This window comes from Pelecanus crispus, chromosome 5 (assembly GCF_030463565.1).
Source record: "Pelecanus crispus isolate bPelCri1 chromosome 5, bPelCri1.pri, whole genome shotgun sequence".
NCBI classification, from domain to species: domain Eukaryota; kingdom Metazoa; phylum Chordata; class Aves; order Pelecaniformes; family Pelecanidae; genus Pelecanus; species Pelecanus crispus.
Window position 1 is genome coordinate 37,978,817 of NC_134647.1, and position 16,101 is coordinate 37,994,917.

Below are 16,101 nucleotides of genomic sequence, written 5' to 3' on the forward strand. Positions count from 1 at the left end.
CAAAACAAAATTTGTTAGAATCTATTTTACCTTGTAATGAAACTTGCGATGCTATATTTGCTGCATAACCCAGAACATTATGAAAATTAACTACTGCACCTGCTCAGTACTTAATATTCATTCTTGCATAAAAATATCTGGCTCATTTCAACTATTTTCCCCACAACACCCAAAGACCTGTTCTGACAACGCTTGGTAGACAAATTCTAGTCATTTTAAATTAGGAACTCTCCTTTATTTAGGGAGCAAAAACAACCTCAACTCAGGTTACAGTCATGTTTTGTGAGGTTCTGGTATGCAAACCCATTTAATGGATTTCAGTGTTTTTCTGATACCTTGTTGTACTAAATTTTAGACTGCGGAGATCTGAATCCATTCAGACAGTGACTCTGAAAATCTGTTTATAAAGCAAGCACCAGCTCAAACTTACATCTCGTACTGCTGCTGTGAAAAAACAATAGCATTTTGAGGTTAATGAATCCTTTCTCTAAATGAGATGTCACTAAGCAGATATTAAGTATATCAGAGTCTTGACAAGTTTTTATATATTTTAATCCCAAACCATTGTTACTTGCAGAACATTGAAGATTACATAGCATTTCTAAATACATCTAATCCCCAGGGTCACTGAAGCTTGTGACACATTATAAGCATTCTTATTAAATCTGCAGAACTTCTGTCTGATTTTGCTTTGCCAGACTGTACAAGCAGATAACAGTCTGGAAGGGCAATGATATGTCTGTAAAGAAAAGTGAGTAACAGGGAGAATTGAAATAATACATGATGAAACAGAGATGCTTTTGAACCATATCTGTATATTGTCTTGAGGTCAGATAATACACATAAGTATGTGTAGTATAAAAAAGGTAAATTATATTACTGTGCCTCTCTTAGTGTATTTGAGATTAATAGAGCGCAAACAGGTTTTGCACCTCAGCAGCCTCCAGTGCAGCTTGGGGACAGACCAAGATGTACGGTGTTATGAACCCATTTAGCAGGCATGCTGCCAGGCACAGGGTCTTGCTTCATGATAGAGCACATCTCCTCAGGAAGGTTTCTGGGAAGATTCTGGGAGAAAGAGAACTTTCTTTTAAATGGTGCCTTCGCAGCTCTATGGACACTGACTTTGGGTTTAAGATGCAGTTTTCTGTTGACTGCATTTTTTTTATAATGACAACATTACTATTTTACTGTTAAGGTGAAATATGTACCCCTACCTCTTGCATTGCTGATTAACTACTCTTTTGTTTCTGGATTTGCATGTGCTGTGCTGTAGGAAGGATGCTTTCTTTAAGTCTTCCACATGCAAAGCAGTTGTTAAACTACCCCTTTGCCCACAAGAATGCTACTTTCCCGCTTCATTTTTCAAATGCTACTTTCCCCCTTTGTTTTTCAAAGTGTTCTTTAGTTCTCTTTTGGTTGGTAGTTTTTTTCCTCTTTAAATTCTGGTAGCTGTAGAAAGATCTTGCATCTCTGCTACCTCTCTGCAGTTTTGCCAGTGATTAGTTCTCCTTTCTGTTGTTATTTGGGCCAGTTTGTATATACTATTTTGATCTGTGGCTACATGCATTTACTACTGCAGCTTTTAGCTTTCAGTCAACTTATGCAGTTAGCTGCATTCCCTTTCCACCAAGGTTTTGGTATGCTGCTCTGAGGCAGGCTTGGACTCCAGTGCTTTTACTGTGTTAGCCAGCAGATCCCTGGGTATATTAATTCATACCTCCCAACACTACAGTTGAGGCTTGTGCTAGTAGTAGCAGTAATATAAATTAAAGGAAAGAAATCAATACCAAGGAACTAATCTCTTCACATCATGATCTAAATCACGCTTAGAGCAACTTCACTGATTTTGCTCAGAATATATTGAGATTTCATTCCAGAATCTTTTGTTCTCTCTAATTAAAACTTTAAGCCTTTTTTCTCTTATTTCTAATATTAGTAAGAGCTTGGTAGCCTATAGCATGGAAATTAACTTTTAATTAACCTGTATTGGGGGTTTCTGCAATGTCTTATTGGTCTGCTTTTTAGGTACATTGATAATAAGTGAATATGGAACATGCAGCATTTGTCTTACAGGGGGCTGGACTAACACCATATGCAGCAACAAATGAACTCCATATGTTCAGAGCAAGCAGGTAAATTTTTGTACGTACTCTGTCTGAGAATGAGAATGAGGAGCAACAGTGTGATTTGAGGGGTTGAAGTGGCAGTGCTTGAGGTCTTCCTGATGGCTGAAGGCAGTAACTTGTTTCATGTGTGATTCATAACCAGAAGACCATAATTATCCTTATGAGAACAGGAAATGAATATTGGCCTCAGTTATCACCTGCAGTACATTGTTGTTTAGGAAGCTGGAAAATGAATGTATGTTAGAGAGTGTCTCAACTTCCAGCAGTAGGGTTCCCTGATTAAATACCTGGATGAAATAACTTGGGGAGATAAAGGGAGAACCACTTTCCTGAATATTTTCTTAGTTCTATGTGAAGATTTGAATTAGTTTTAGGAGCTGAAAACTTTTCCGTAACTGGAAAATATTTGCACTGTATTTCATGTTTTTTAAAAAAAAAAATATTGGGGCAAGTAGAATTTCTGTAGAACTTCCTTTCTTATTTCCTTGTTTTCCCTTTTTTTATCCTTCATTCTTCCATGAAACTTGTAAAGCAAATTAAAATACTGAGATATTTTAATACATATTTGCTGTAAATATAATTTTTCTTAAACCTAGGAAAACTTTATAAAAAATTTATGTTGCTTTATATGGAGACACAGACACATATGCGCATGCACACACACAGCATAGAACACCAGATAATGTCTGGATGACACTCTTAGTCATGGTTTAGTTTTAGACGGAAGTATTACTAGACTAAGCCAGCAAATTATCATGGTAACTTTTAGAAGTCATAAGGTTTTCTGAGAATTTCTCCTCACTTCTATTTTACCATTTTAGTATACCAAGGCAAGTGTGTTTTGATCGTCCCAATAAAACTCTCCCTTTTTTTCGTCGCTAAAACAAAGCATGGAACAAAGCTAAGCATGGCACAGGAGTGGACGCTGTACCATCTGCTGAACCGTAAACTAGATTAGGAAAAGTAGTCGTCCCAGTTGGAGGGTTGTTGTAAGACATGTCCTTTGAATAGAATTAAATTTTGCCCAAATTAAATTATACACATGAAGAGTGATTATAGGCAAGCCCCAAGACTAAAAAAAGATTAATCACAGGCCTATTATTAGAAGCTTCTTTTGCGTAATCCTATTAATTTGATCATATGTTCATTTTTCCCATATGTGTGTGGGTATATTTACTAATTTTATGTAATTGAATACACTGCTGTTTATTTCTGGTTTTTGTGTTGGTTTCTTTTAGCTTTATTTGCCAACATCATTTCAGTCTCTTCTCCCTCTCAAAAGATGGATTTCCTTCAGATATTACGCAGAACAGTAAATTAGGAGGAACAATTGACTATAGAGAGCATTAGGCCTCTTCTCCGATAGTGACTCTCTATATTGGTACATAGGGGTTATTAAAAAGCAAAAAAGTGTAAAAGGTTGAGTTTGGTACTTTGAGATTTATCACTTAGGATAAATGAACAATTATCACAATGTCGCTAATATGATCGGCTCTGACTTCTGCCTTCAAGTGAAAAAAAGTTTATTTGGCTGTCACAGTACATTTCTTAGAAATTATGCAGAGAGCTTGTCTTTTAACAAATGAATTGTCTTGAACATCGGATTTTAAGCATTTGGCTTTCTCAAGGCAAGACTATGAATCTGTTGGGCTTAGTCTGTTCCTACCATGGTTGGCATCCTCCACCTGTCAGACTGTAGGTAGATTTCATGCAAAACTCTCATTGGAGATGCTACAGCTCATGGTATGCTGATGTACCAGAGAGATATACTTGTTTGTAAAGAATACTAATGGCAGTATTGGGGAAAAAATTAGGAAAGTAATTGTTTTATATATTCAGTGCAGGATATGGATGTGGACATAATGAACTGGACTGGTCATTAGCTTCTTAGTGTATGGAAATCATCTGTTGTGGGTGCTTAGACCCAAGGTTTCAGGGGAGGAGGACATGCAGTATTTTAATAATTGTATCACAATTGTACAAGCAAGGAGTAGAATTCAAGTTGCGCAAGTCCAAATATTTTCTTAGCTTTTGATGGCACTTTCAAACTTAATCTGGAATTATTTTTTGGAAGTAAATATTGGATCATATAAATTGGAAGCAATGGCATGGACTCCTGAATGGCTGTCACAGGTTAAGGACACTCCATGTGACAACTGAGGCCACACTGAAAAGGCAGGGACATGCACAGGCTGGGCTGGAGCTATAAGCAACTGAAGAGTTGCTGCCTTTTTTGTGCCCATAAACAGCAAAACCATGTGTGGACCTTCAGAGGTAATTGCAGGCATTGGTCTGAAGACCTATCTGTGCAACAGGTGTTTGACACTTAATATCTTGAGCTTTCCAAATCCCAATGTACATATTAACTTTTTTTACTTGAAACTGTCGTTCCTGGTTTTGATGCAAAATTCTCCCCTTGAGAATTGTCATGGTGCATGATCTGTAGGACTACTTCTTGGGGCTGAAGTAGATAACGTGATGCAGAAAATAGCTCTGTGAAATACCTTTTTTTCCCCTCATCTTTTCTTTCCCAACACAAATAGTTGGCCTTGTTTTCACTTCACAGAATGTGCCTACTTGCAGATGAAAATAGCAAAAGATACAGCAGAATTAATGAGAATGTAATATATCTGTTTCCAAATGATTGTGTGTTTGCCAGATTTTTATGTCAGGCAGAATAAAAGCCATAGGTCTCTAGCTCTTGAAATTTCAGTGATTTCTTAGGTATTAAAGTAATAACTGAATGTTGTTAGCTTTGGGGCAGTTTGTTTCCTGAGTGCAGTCTAATATTAAAAAAGAACAAACAATACCAGCCTTGCTTATTATAATCTAAAAATGTTTGCAAAACTCACCTGGCTATCCATCAAACCAAGAAGCTTTTCTGTTGTGTTGCTGGTGAATAGAAACTGTTGGCTCATATAAACAGGAGAACAACATCTATTCCTAGTCCCCAGCAGTAAAATCAAACTATTCCCAGTATAACCTCTCTGTTGGCACCTTATCAGTCTTCTCAGCATATATAAGTCACTGCTAAAGGATTCACAGCTTCTCACCTTTTTTCAGGATATAATTACAGGTATGTATTATATAGGTTAGGTATATACTGTTATGGGTATACACTGTAAGTATAGGTAGGTACTGCTGCCTGACACATTCTTAAGTCAAAAGGTAAATTTGTTAATGTACAAATAGGAAGGAGGAGATGTAAAAGGAACTGTACTTTATCTTCTAGAATTTTTTTTTTTCCTGTTCTAGAAATGGCTTTGGGGTTGTTTTTTTTTTTTTTTTAGAAGTCTTTTTTGGTTTGTGTTTGGTCTGATACAATGCCAGGCCAGCTCAACACAGTGCGTGTTGATAATGGCATAAGCCATTCCATACAGAAGTATGTGTTTGTAAGTAGTTCATTAAACCAAAAAGACTGATGTTACCCCAAAGCGTGGACACCTGGTTGGTGCATATCCTCCTCCAAAACATTGCCTTTTTTAAAAGAATACCAAATAAAAGAAAGCATTATAGTGATGGAGAGACTGTACCCTGCCTGGTTTTGGTGATGCAGCAGTAGCTGTCGCAGCCCGTAAACAGAATAGCTGTTCAATAGCTAGCTGGTTTTCAAATACCATCTACAGTACAAATCCTATTTAAGAGGTTAAATTTCCCCAAGCAGTTGGAGCTGGTGGGAAGAAATCTTTTGCCATTTCCGTCTTGGCCTTTGTGGCAGGGGTTCCTGCTACTTAAAAAAGGAACATTACATCTGGTGTGAGTGAATGACTGTGGAATGAAAGGATGGAATATAAACCACCATCCTGTCCTATCAACTTTTTTGTCCTCTGTTTCTGTCTGTAGTCTTTTTTTCTGGTTGAGACTGAGGTTGATTCCCCGCGCCCCCCTCCCCCCTTTTGTCTTGGAAACAAAGAACTAGCCTGGGCTCTGCTCAGGGCGCTTGAGGAGGACAGAGGCCAGTTGTCCACATAACTCCTTGTGGACCAGCTGAGGCAATTCGGTGCTGGAGGTCAGGTGACAAGAGATTTCTCTTGGAGTTTAAATAAAAGGCACTGTGTGTAGTTCCTGGACATGCAATGCTATTTCTCTTCATTTTTGTATGCTGCTTGGTTGTTTGGTTTGGGTTTTTTTTGCTTTGGAGCTGTGTGTATGAAAACTATTGTTTCAGGCAGTCTTTTAACATAGGATACTTACCTTAGTGGATAAAAACTCCTTGCAAGATTTTGATGGCACAAAGTGTAGAGCACCTCCATAAGAGAAAGGGCTAATTGCTTTCTTAATTTCCCTGTGCTTACTGTCCTGAAGGAGGCATTACTGCTTATCTTGAAGTCTCTCTGGCTGAAGCTTCTTGAGTTGAGAGTTCAAAAGGATTTTCCTCTTCTCTAAGTCTCGCTATATTATTTCATTGTAGTGGATGCCTTGATTTCTTTTCTGTCTGCTTAGTAAAAGCTCTGCATTGAGAATGACCGATCTTCAGTTTGCTGTTCTTTCTCATTAAAGCAAAGAAATGGCTTTTGTGTGCTGGCTTTTCAACATATTCATGTACCTGACTGCATTCCCTACTGTGTCTGGAAAAGAAATTTTGATACATATAGCCATACCAAATTAGTAGTAACTTCAGCTAACTGAGTGAAGATGTGGAGCAATAACATAAGCTTTAGAAGGCTGGAGGACATATACTTACCTGTGCTTTTGTTCTCTACACCATCCTGGAATGCATACCTGTGGCTTCACTGTTACACCAGATAGGCCATCTATGGCAATTCTTGCCTGGATGTCAGTCCAGAGACTTCTCAGTGATTTTGTAGAAAGACCATAAATGATCTCTATGTGGACTTGTAAAGTAAGACAAAAACTGGTGGGAGCAGACCAATCAAAACAAAGACAAAACCAATAACTGCTGTCCTTGTCAGATCGCAGCCTTGATCTTGGGGAGGAGGGGGTGTGTGTACAGAATTGAAAACCTAGGTTCCTCCATATCTGTGCTAAATGTTCTGATAAATACGTGTGGGATTATTGAACAATATATCATATTGTGTGCCTCTTATTTTTTTCAAATAAAGCATGTCCTCAAAATCAATATTGGTGGAGGTGCTGTTCTGTACCTTTAATAGGCAGGGTCGAATAGAGATATCTGTAAAACAGGTTTGTGCTTGCTTAATCCTGGTGGGACTGGAGAGCTCCCAGGCATAATTTAGGGATTTCTGGGAGGCTGTTTTAATTTAATTTAATTATGACTGTCGTCTTAACTTCTGCAGCAGAATAAGAAATCTTCACAATATTGCATGGTGCATGTGCCTCAGTCTAAGGTACCCTTGAAGGTTTTGATTCTACTTGAAAGTTATTTTCTTACTGTAATGAAAACACTTACCAATGTATCGAATGACCATTCTGCAAATTGCACATTTTTTAATATCAAAATTCTGTGGTTAGTACTTTACCTTTCCCTCCTCATCTGTGACTATGTAACTTAAGCTGAAGTTACTAGGTGACTGAGGGTTTTTTTAATTTGTCAGTTGTATTTGTTCAATAACTAAAGTGAAGATAATGTGTAGACTAATGATAATTCAATTTCCCTGAGAGAAGAATTAACTCTGTCAGTACGAGGGCAAAGCTTATCACCAAAGAGGACCTGAATCTTCAAACTGAGGGCATCAGGAAGCAAATCTGTGACTGTGTGGTGCATTTACACTAGAAGGAAGCCCCACCACAACTGTAAACATAACTTTTAGAACTGTTTTACACAGCCATGTTAAAGATGTATGTCATAGTGAAATTTGCATGACATAAAATAATGTGACATTAGGAGAGATGATCAGTTTTCTAACAACTATCATCACAAGAAAATTCCCAGAATTGGTAGGGATCATCTTAAGTGGTGCTGCTTGTTTGTTCTGTTTCAAACTTTGATAAGAAAAGTAGAGCAAACCTTAACTAGAGACATACTCAGCTGAATTACCTCTTTATTATTATTTTAATGATTTGAGGTAATTCTAGGTATACTATAAAAAAATACCAGAGACAACTTATTTTTCTTAACACTACTTTCTTTGTGCATGTTTGGTTTGGAGTTTTTGGGTTTTTTTTAGTTGGGGGAGTTGCTATGTACTTTGGGATTTTTATAGGTGCTCAACATCACAATGACACAGATTTCAGTAGGAGTAGCAATAGGTTGACATAAAGAGCTTATAAAAATCTTATTTTCTGTCTAACATAAAATTTCTTGGGTCCTATACTGCAATCAGTGCTCTACAAGGACGTTCTTTCTCACATTCATGTCATAGAAATTCCCTTACATACAGGCTTGGTCAGTTTGCTCAGCTTGTATGGGTCTCTTCCACAGCAAGAGGAAAGAAAACTGAGAGTTAGAGGGATTTGATTGTGAAAATTATTTAATACAGAAGTATAATTGTGAAATCTCACAATTTAACAGCATGATTTGTAGGTAGTGAAATATTCCTTCTGTTTTATGAAATTAGATTTTATGTTGAGGTATCTAAAGGAAGTAATGTTTTTTCTGTATTGATGGCAAATAAGATATAATTAACATTATCATGTTAAGGGATGAGTGAGTAGATTCTTGTGTTGGAAGTACCAAATTTATCTTGACTTTTTTTTTTTTTGTAGAAAACTTCATGCTCTAAAAGACTAAGCTAACACTATTTGTAAAGACTCAGCTTGCTTTGTCCAACTGTAGAAAAACATCAGCTTACAGGGCCCTTGGAGATCTTCCAACTTACCCATCAAATAAACCTTTTATTCCTCTTAAACCAGCTGTTAGGAAGCAGAGAGAAACATGATGTTTTATGATGGTGATTAAAGCAGTAATCTAGTGTCTTCTTTATTCAACGTATAAAGATGCGCTGATGAACCAATGATAAGCAGTCAAATTACTGCCTCAGGTTAACAAACCTGCAATCAGTTCTATTTTTTCCCATCCCTCTAGTAGGTGTTTTTTCTTAGACTCCTTGAACAACTATATTTTAGTCTAACCAGATGTTTAATCATTGTAGTTTAATCATTGCTAGATATTTAGTGACAAGAGATTTCAGTGTTTGAAGGCCTGAGCTTGAATTCTTAAAATCACTGATTTTGATGCAAACTTGGTGTGTAAGGAATGATAACTCAGATGTTAAGTATGATTGCATTAGCATTTGTGAACCACAGCAAAGTCTTTAAAAGTAAGTTGATTGCATTTCACACAAGTACGGTAATCTGTCCAAATGTATGAAATTGCAGGCTCATGGCAACAGATGTTTTAATTTGGTATAATATGTCAAACAGTTTTGAGGTCTTCCTTTATGTAGATTTAACTGCTGTAGTAGCTTTGGGTTTTGTGCTAATTTCTCAGTAAAAACTCTCCGTGAACTGATACTCTCTAATAGTACTTGTGTTTTGATGTAGCTACTATTTTTAATCCACACCAATATAATAAAATATGATCTTCTGTTATATTTTCTTTTAAAAGTCACATAGAAAAAAACTGAATCCTTCTTTTCATTCTAGTAACTTTCAATATGATTGCTATTTTGTTTATGTATGTGGATTAGGTACCAGTAATAGTTAGAAGAATTCTGTGTATTCAGATCAGTGAAGGTACTTGATACTTTTCAACTTGCCTTATGAAAAAGAAATCTGTATGAAAGAATGACGGGACATTGCTGAGTATAACTGAAATGTGGTGTTGTTTCCAGCCAATTTAAGTGTTTGAGTCATCTATCTGGCTCAGCCCAAGGACTTTCTCCCAACCCCATTAAAAGAGCACATTCTGTAAGTTTCAAAAGATCGCCCAGTTTCTTTTCAGGAATACCATCAATAAAAATGCATGAAAATTGACTTTTCAGAAGAAAAACACTCAGCTGCAAACACTCTAATTAAAGACTGGTTAAAAATCTGTTTTAATAAAATGGAAAGAAAATTATATTTCTGGACATCTGGACAGCAAAATGCATAGCAACTGTTGAGTTAGGCATAGAGTTCCACCACCCTAATCCTCATTTTATGCTTAATGGGCTAGAACATACCTTGGTAGGCTTGGCCATCTTTACCTTTCCTGCTTTTCAAAGGTAGATCTGATTGCAAATATCCCTTCAGTGCAGAATAGCTATTGTACCTTACTCTGAAATGCTAGGACTGCTGAGTGTTCTGATACCTACATACTGCATCAGATACTTGAAGTTTCTGTGAAAGAAAATTAAACAGTGGAAGATCACAGTCTTTATAGATTACCATAAATTCATACTTGGTAGCCCAGGAACCTTAATGTCTAAAGTAGGCACCTGAAAGTTTGTAGAAGAATGGAAAAAAGAAAAACAAGTTTGAAGTCTGACTAACTAGACTTTATAGGAGCTCTACTTACTGTATTTGTGGATTCTTTTTTTATTTTTCTTTATTGTGTTTGATTTTTACATTCTTCCAAGAATTGACCAAGAGGTGTGATTTGTCTCTATGGTATTTTGACTTTAATCTGCATTATATAAAGCCATATTTGCAAAAAACCTCAGCTGGTCTGTTGCATTTAGTAGACACAGAACTTCCATTTTACTTCAGATTTTTTCTCCCAGAACAAAATAATGAGTTTATGTTAATAAAATAACTTTTCAAATATAAAATTCTTACATACAACTTAAATAACACAGAAAATTGTCCTACACAGCCAAGCTATTTTCTGTGTTTGAAATTTCATTCCAGTGGGATGATGAAAATGGGTAAGAAAAAACCTAATTCATTCTATAACTCTCCTGCCACATGGGGATCTGACTTAAAGCTTCTGTAAGTTAATTGGAAGACTCTGTCATACTTGATTCAGTGAAGTTAACCCTGTGCTGTGAACTTGTCTCAGACTATGAATTGATTACTTGTAGTTTACCAAATAGCTAATAATTTTGCTAACTTATGGTTATCCATGAACATAGGCTAGATGTTTTCAGTCATTGGTGAAGTCTTTCATTGTGTGTAATTGATTATTGCAGTCTTCTGTACCCTAGCAACACAAAGGACCAAGACTAAGAAATGGATCAAGGTAAAGTTTAGGACAGGTGTCAGAATTCAGATGTGAGGGCTGCTTTTTACTTCACCTTCCATCTTGAGAATTGTAATAGTTTTCAAGGTCTTCAAAGTCTTCTTGTATGGAAGTCAGCTGTTGACTGCCAGCATCTGTAGTCTAGGGCTGCTGTGAAGTCCACCGCAGTACAAAAATATATAGAAAATTTTTTTGTAGGGAAGCCATAGAGAGTCATTTTATGCCTGATTCTTCACAGCGGACAGGTTAGTCTTAGTAAAGGCTACCCATTTGGACAGGCATATTTTACTTCGAACTACTCATTAACTTCCAGTCAAACATAATTTAAATTGTGGCAGAGGTAGATGGAAATCTGCTGTTTCATTGAATGGGATTAAGTTGGTCTACGGTGGGTCTTTCGTGTGTTTGTGCTGTCAGCCAGGTCAGCTCCATGGAAATGTGGGAAATGTCAAACTACTCCTGGGATGGGAGATGAGGCGTAAATTAAAAGCTACATCCCTCCCACCCGCAATTAAAACAGAAAGACTTTTTGCACTGAGAAGACAGTATCTTGCATTTGGAAAGGCATGCAAGAGCAGGATGATGTAGTTTTTACACAAGGCATGGCTCATAGTAGCCATTCCATCCAAAAGTAAAAATTCTGGGTCACGTGTTACACTGCAGGTCCCGTGGGCTGCATTGGCAGCAGAAAGAGACTGTCAGGCAAAAAAACCCAGCAACCGCTAAGGATCCTTCAAGGGACTATGAACTTCCTTGGCATCTCTACCACCTCCCAGGCTTGTATGGTTTCTCCAGTAGTGTGTGTAGGGTGGGAAGGTAATGACCACAACCAGCTTGTTCTTGGCTGCATTCCTTATGATAATTGGTCTTATTCTAGCATGAATTTCAATAGTCCTTGTCACCAGAATAGTACAAGATGTCTGCTATTTATGAATCAGTAAAGCAATCCATGTCCTATTGCCTTCTTCAGCATAAACATAATACAGTATTATACAATGTATAATCCACTATGGTCCACAGATGGATATGTATGTGTCTGCGTATACAGGTGGCTGTGGTACATGGATGCTACTTCTGTCAGTGGTCGTTTAAGACCATGTTATCTAAGCAGGCTTAAGACAAGACACTTGTAGGGATAATTGATTTCCAAGCAATAAGATCAATAATGCTATGCCAGTTCTTTAATAATATCCTGTTGATGCCTTACATAATAATTTTTTTTTTTTAACAGAAATGAAAGAGTACACTTGGACCCTGAAATGCTATAACACAGGCAAACACTCTGGTGTTTGGTTCTATTTTTGTTGGAGGTCAAAAGTTTGGAAATATGGTAGTGAGGTTGTTTAAGGTAATAGAAACTAACTTGCAGATATCCTAAGAATTGAAGAATTGTTTGCAGCAAAGTGAGCAATGCAGTTCTTGTTTTCAAGAATGCTGGCAGCAAAAGCAGTCCAACATAGGAAGTCAGACAAGTTCTTCTTTATTATCACTCAATCCAAGCTGTGCTGGAACTTCATATGCAGATGGAACACATTTTCCCTGCAGTGATATATTTTTATATGAAATGCTATTCATACTTGTGGCAAACAACTTAAAATGCAGTCCTTTTTAATGTAGACTATCTGAAAAAGTTTAAAAGGAGAAAAAGTTGACTGAGGCTGACAGAAACTTTTTTGGTATATGCATTTTTTGGTTGACAGGCGACTGAACGTGAGCCAGCAGTGTGCCCAGGTGGCCAAGAAGGCCAACAGCATCCTGGCTTGTATCAGGAATAGTGTGGCCAGCAGGAGCAGGGAGGTGATTGTCCCCCTGTACTCAGCACTGGTGAGGCCGCACCTGGAATACTGTGTCCAGTTTTGGGCCCCTCAGTACAAGAAAGACATTGAGGTGCTGGAGCATGTCCAGAGAAGGGCAACGAAGCTGGTGAAGGGTCTGGAGCACAGGTCTTATGAGGAGCGGCTGAGGGAACTGGGATTGTTTAGCCTGGAGAAGAGGAGGCTGAGAGGAGACCTTATTGCTCTCTACAACTACCTGAAAGGAGGTTGTAGTGAGGTGGGTGTTGGTCTCTTCTCCCAGGTAGTAAGCGATCGGACGAGAGGAATTGGCCTCAAGCTGCATCAGGGGAGGTTTAGATTGGATATTAGGAAAACTTTTTTCACGGAGAGTGTAGTCAAGCATTGGAAGAGGCTGCCCAGAGAGGTGGTGGAGTCACCATCCCTGGAGGTGTTCAAAAAATGGGTAGATGTGGCACTTTGTGACATGGTTTAGTGGGCATGGTGGTGTTGGTTTGATGGTTGGACTGATGACCTTAGAGATCCTTTCCAACCTTAATGATTCCTAGTTTTACTTTCATTAAAAATAATGCAGCCACCAAGTTAGGAAACACGAAATTGCTGCTGTACCCTTAATTGGTTTAGTGGTGGACTTCTGGTAGTGTTAGGTTAATGGTTGGACTGGATGATCTTAAAGGTCTTTTCCAACCTAAATGATTCTATGATTTTTGGTGGTTTTTTTTTTTTTTTTTATTATTATTATTTAAAAGCGTTGCATTTATTTTTAAGATTTATTTACCTTAATTGCTTTTGGAAGTAAAACCAGCGCTTCATTATCCAATACTAATCAAGTTTGTGTTGATACTCAGATCTTCAAATCTGGGTAAATAATTTTAAGTTGCAAAGATAACAACTGCGTGTAGCAATTCCAAATGAAATAAATGGACAGTAGTGGTTAAAACAATGTCAGTTCTTATTTACCTTTTTAATTTCATACAAGAATGAAAAACATGAGGGCACAAGGGATAAAATATTATCTACCTGAAGTCAAAAGGAATTTTTTTTCATTATAATCTTCAGAAATAATTTCTTGTACTAACATATTGGGGTACCTGTAGGGCACCTCTCCCGCTCCACTCCAGCCTTGGCAAAATAATGTGGCCAGATGAAAATCTCTGCTGAATGTGGGTGTAAACACTACGTGTAAATGGATTTCCCCCAAATGCTCGAGAGGAGGGTGTAAAACTCCCAGAAGAGGTGGAAGTGTAAGTTTGTGGCTCACGCTTCATGTTAGGGGTTTGTGCATATAGCTCTGTGTGTGTGATTAGGACTTCTTGGGATTAGTTATAGATGAGTATTTAGAAAATTATAGGTATTAACATTTTGTAAATGTTCAGTACTGTGGTTTAGCTGTTTTATTGCAGAATACTGATGCTGAAGGTATAGTTCACCAGTTCCAGTTAATTACATTATTAATGAATCAATAGACCACTCCAGTTCTGACTGGACTTTAAACCCCCGAGAACCGAGCAGTTTTTTCCCTGTGGCACTGAGGAATCTGTCATTAAGTCTAGTAAATGTGCACATAATAATGTTTCTGTCTTTAAAAAGTCAAAAATTGCTTAACACAACCATTTATACTTTAGCTTTTATAGCTTGGCAATGGGTTTGAAAAGAAACCAACAAGTTCCAAGCATCATCTGCTTTAATGTTGCATCTCGTAAGCTTCAGGAGTCCAAGGACAGTCTTCAGTCAGTCTTTTCACATGTGGTACCCTGTGTGACTAAGAAAAAATAGGAAAAGTCAGTCACTTGAACAGACCATTCAATATGGTTATTTGTTCAAAGGATCCTAGAGCCCATTGCTTCAGCTATATTAAAGTGTGCAGTATGTGTTAAATTGCAGTGAGCAATGATGGTCACACTAGGAATTAATGGTAACAAAAATAAATTAATTTAAATTCCAAATTCTATGGGTCACTAAAATTTTTCTTCATATCAGGGGAAAGTTACCTAGCAGTGATAAATTTTAGACAGATTAAAAAGAGGTGAGAATAAGCATACAACAAAACACCAAAAAAGAGAGCTGCTGCTTTTTTTCTCTGGCACCTGCTATAAAAGGGGGAAGACCAAAATCCTAAATGAACCTACAGAAAAGCTAAGCTGAAGAACTTAATAAACAAAATGTTGAAAAAAAAAAAAAAAAAAAAGCCTAAAAAGTATATTCTATAAAAGCAATCAGTTCTGATCTTGTAAACTGTGGGTAATGAAGGGTGACCAGAAGTATCCACTGATCTGTGCTGCACCACCCCTATGTGATTACTTTCTAGCCTCCTATAGTAAGCTTAAATGCGTGGTGAAAAGCCAGTAGTCAGAATAGGTTTTTTCCAAGGATGAAAAATCAACAAATCAAATTATCTGTCATGGACATTAGTGACTATGGGTGGTAGAGATCTAATTCTGCCTGGGTCCTGCACCCATCTAATGGCAGCCCTTGGTGGTTTGGATTAACATAATATACATATGGTGCAAGGATAAAGTGAATTATTTTCCTCTCAAAAGACTTCGGAGGAGCACAGATCACTGATAAAATTGATGATTGCACACTTCATTTTTCTTTGTAGCAATTCATATACACAGTCAGAGTCCCTTTCATAATTTTCATTTTAGATTATAATGTCTCAGCTGCCCTGCTTGAAAGGCTGTTTCAGAAATTCACTTCTCATATGACTAGAAAATTAATTTCTTATTTAAATTATTAGTGAGCAATTTGTATTGATTTGGTCTTGTGCCAGTGTTTATACTTTAAAAAATTCTGATGATGATGATTATTATTATAGTGGAATATAATATATTCATTTTTAGAGATGCAGTCTGAAATGTTCATACAGACCTAGGAATAATCTTCACCACAAACCATTCTGGTGCCAATTTTTGTTCTGAGAAGATTTCTGCCACAGCAGAACTATGTTTAATGTAGTTTAGTGGGTCCATTTGAATAAGAATTAAAGTTGTGTGAAATCTTTGGACAAAAAAGATAACCTTTTTCACCAAAACAAATGTTCTCTTAACTGTATCAATTAAAATTTAACTGTAATAATGTGTGAAACAAAAATGCATGTTATCTTTAAAAATATTGTGAAAATTAATTTTAATTTCTGAATGCCTTTTTGTAAGAG